The sequence below is a fragment of the Oncorhynchus mykiss genome, chromosome 18 (genome assembly GCF_013265735.2).
Source record: "Oncorhynchus mykiss isolate Arlee chromosome 18, USDA_OmykA_1.1, whole genome shotgun sequence".
In the NCBI taxonomy this organism is placed as follows: Eukaryota; Metazoa; Chordata; class Actinopteri; order Salmoniformes; family Salmonidae; genus Oncorhynchus; species Oncorhynchus mykiss.
In genome coordinates, this window is record NC_048582.1 from 66,096,979 (window position 1) to 66,100,852 (window position 3,874).

Consider the following 3,874-nt stretch of genomic DNA (forward strand, 5'->3'; position numbering starts at 1 on the left):
CAAACGACAAAAGGAACGGTCGCCCCCTCCAACCACTGTCGCCATTCGCTTAGGGCTAACCGGATGGCGAGCAGTTCGCGGTTACCCACATCATAGTTACGTTCCGACGGCGACAGGCGATGAGAAAAATACGCGCATGGGTGGACCTTGTCGTCAGAGAGGGAGCTCTGAGAAAGAATGGCTCCCACGCCCACCTCTGACGCGTCAACCTCGACAACGAACTGTCTAGAGACGTCAGGTGTAACAAGGATAGGAGCGGATGTAAAACGATTCTTGAGGAGATCAAAAGCTCCCTGGGCGGAAACGGACCACTTAAAGCACGTCTTGACAGAAGTAAGGGCTGTGAGAGGAGCTGCCACCTGACCGAAATTACGGATGAAACGACGATAGAAGTTCGCGAAGCCGAGAAAGCGCTGCAGCTCGACGCGTGACTTAGGGACGGGCCAATCAATGACAGCTTGGACCTTAGCGGGATCCATCTTAATGCCTTCAGCGGAAATAACAGAACCGAGAAATGTGACGGAGGAGGCATGAAAAGTGCACTTCTCAGCCTTCACAAAAAGACAATTCTCTAAAAGGCGCTGGAGGACACGTCGAACGTGCTGAACATGAATCTGGAGTGACGGTGAAAAAAATCAGGATATCGTCAAGGTAAACGAAAACAAAGATGTTCAGCATGTCTCTCAGGACATCATTGACTAATGCCTGAAAGACAGCTGGAGCGTTAGCGAGGCCGAAAGGAAGAACCCGGTATTCAAAGTGCCCTAACGGAGTGTTAAACGCCGTCTTCCACTCGTCCCCCTCCCTGATGCGCACGAGATGGTAAGCGTTACGAAGGTCCAACTTAGTGAAAAACCTGGCTCCCTGCAGGATTTCGAAGGCTGAAGACATAAGAGGAAGCGGATAACGATTCTTCACTGTTATGTCATTCAGCCCTCGATAATCTATGCAGGGGCGCAGAGACCCGTCCTTCTTCTTGACAAAAAAAAAACCCCGCTCCGGCGGGAGAGGAGGAGGGGACTATGGTACCGGCGTCAAGAGCTACAGACAAATAATCTTCGAGAGCCTTACGTTCGGGAGCCGACAGAGAGTATAGTCTACCCCGGGGGGGGGTGGTTCCCGGAAGGAGATCAATACTACAATCATACGACCGGTGTGGAGGAAGAGAGGTGGCCCTGGACCGACTGAACACCGTGCGCAGATCGTGATATTCCTCCGGCACCCCTGTCAAATCACCAGGCTCCTCCTGTGAAGAAGAGACAGAGGAAACAGGAGGGATAGCAGACATTAAACATTTCACATGACAAGAGACGTTCCAGGAGAGGATAGAATTACTAGACCAATTAATGGAAGGATTATGACAAACTAGCCAGGGATGGCCCAAAACAACAGGTGTAAAAGGTGAACGAAAAATTAAAAAAGAAATGGTTTCACTATGATTACCAGAAACAGTGAGGGTTAAAGGTAGCGTCTCACGCTGAATCCTGGGGAGAGGACTACCATCCAGGGCGAACAAGGCCGTGGGCTCCTTTAACTGTCTGAGAGGAATGTCATGTTCCCGAGCCCAGGTCTCGTCCATAAAACAGCCCTCCGCCCCAGAGTCTATTAAGGCACTGCAGGAAGCTGACGAACCGGTCCAGCGTAGATGGACCGACAAGGTAGTGCAGGATCTTGAAGGAGAGACAGGAGTAGTAGCGCTCACCAGTAGCCCTCCGCTTACTGACGAGCTCTGGCCTTTTACTGGACATGAAGTGACAAAATGACCAGCGGAACCGCAATAGAGACAGAGGCGGTTGGTGATTCTCCGTTCCCTCTCCTTAGTCGAGATGCGGATACCTCCCAGCTGCATGGGCTCAGCACCCGAGCCGGCAGAGGAAGATGGTAGTGATGCGGAGAGGGGGGCAACGGAGAACGCGAGCTCCTTTCCACGAGCTCGGTGACGAAGATCAACCCGTCGCTCAATGCGAATAGCGAGTTCAATCAAGGAATCCACGCTGGAAGGAACCTCCCGGGAGAGAATCTCATCCTTTACCTCTGCGCGGAGACCCTCCAGAAAACGAGCGAGCAAAGCCGGCTCGTTCCAGCCACTGGAGGCAGCAAGAGTGCGAAACTCAATAGAGTAGTCTGTTATGGATCGATTACCTTGACATAGGGAAGACAGGGCCCTGGAAGCCTCCTCCCCAAAAACAGATCGATCAAAAACCCGTATCATCTCCTCCTTAAAGTCCTGATACTGGTTAGTACACTCAGCCCTTGCCTCCCAGATTGCCGTGCCCCACTCACGAGCCCGTCCAATAAGGAGAGATATGACGTAGGCGACACGAGCAGTGCTCCTGGAGTAAGTGTTGGGCTGGAGAGAAAACACAATATCACACTGGGTGAGGAACGAGCGGCATTCAGTGGGCTCCCCAGAGTAACACGGCGGGTTATTGATTCTGGGCTCCGGAGATTCGAAAGCCCTGGAAGTGGCCGGTGGATCGAGGCGGAGATGGTGAACCTGTTCTGTGAGGTTGGAGACTTGGGTGGCCAGGGTCTCAACGGCATGTCGAGCAGCAGACAATTCCTGCTCGTGTCTGCCTAGCATCGCTCCCTGGATCCCGACGGCTGAGTGGAGAGGATCCGAAGTCGCTGGGTCCATTCTTGGTCGGATTCTTCTGTTACGGTGCGTGAATGAGGACCCAAAAGCGAATTAACTTAAACAGAGCTTCTTTAATTACCAAACATAGGTAGGCTCAGACGGACCGGCAGATTCCGACAGGACAAGACAAGGTTACAGCAAACATGACGACAGTCTGGTTCAGGCATGAAACACAACAAACAAGAATCCGACAAAGACAGGAGCAGAAACAGAGAGAGATATAGGGACCTAATCAGAGGGAAAAAGGGAACAGGTGGGAAAAGGGGTGACGAGGTGGTTAGGAGGAGACAAGGCACAGCTGGGGGAAAGAGGGGGAGAAAAGGTAACCTAACAACGACCAGCAGAGGGAGACAGGGTGAAGGGAAAGGACAGAGACAAGACACAACATGACAGAAACATACGACATTATAAAATCCATGTACACAAACAACAAGTGTGTGGTTAAAATTGGCAAAAAACACACACATTTCTTCACACAGGGTCGTGGGGTTAGACAGGGATGCAGCTTAAGCCCCACCCTCTTCAACATATATATCAACGAATTGGCGCGGGCACTAGAAAAGTCTGCAGCACCCTACAAGAATCCGAAGTCAAATGTCTGCTGTTTGCTGATGATCTGGTGCTTCTGTCACCAACCAAGGAGGGCCTACAGCAGCACCTAGATCTTATGCACAGATTCTGTCAGACCTGGGCCCTGACAGTAAATTTCAGTAAGACCAAAATAATGGTGTTCCAAAAAAGGTCCAGTCACCAGGACCACAAATACAAATTCCATCTAGACACTGTTGCCCTAGAGCACACAAAAAACTATACATACCTTGGCCTAAACATCAGTGCCACAGGTAACTTCCACAAAGCTGTGAACGATCTGAGAGACAAGGCAAGAAGGGCATTCTATGCCATCAAAAGGAACATAAATTTCAACATACCAATTAGGATTTTACTAAAAATACTTGAGTCAGTCATAGAGCCCATTGCCCTTTATGGTTGTGAGGTCTGGGGTCCGCTCACCAACCAAGACTTCACAAAATGGGACAAACACCAAATTGAGACTCTGCACGCAGAATTCTGCAAAAATATCCTCTGTGTACAACGTAGAACACCAAATAATGCATGCAGAGCAGAATTAGGCCGATACCCACTAATTATCAAAATCCAGAAAAGAGCCGTTAAATTCTATAACCACCTAAAAGGAAGCGATTCCCAAACCTTCCACAACAAAGCCATCACCTACAG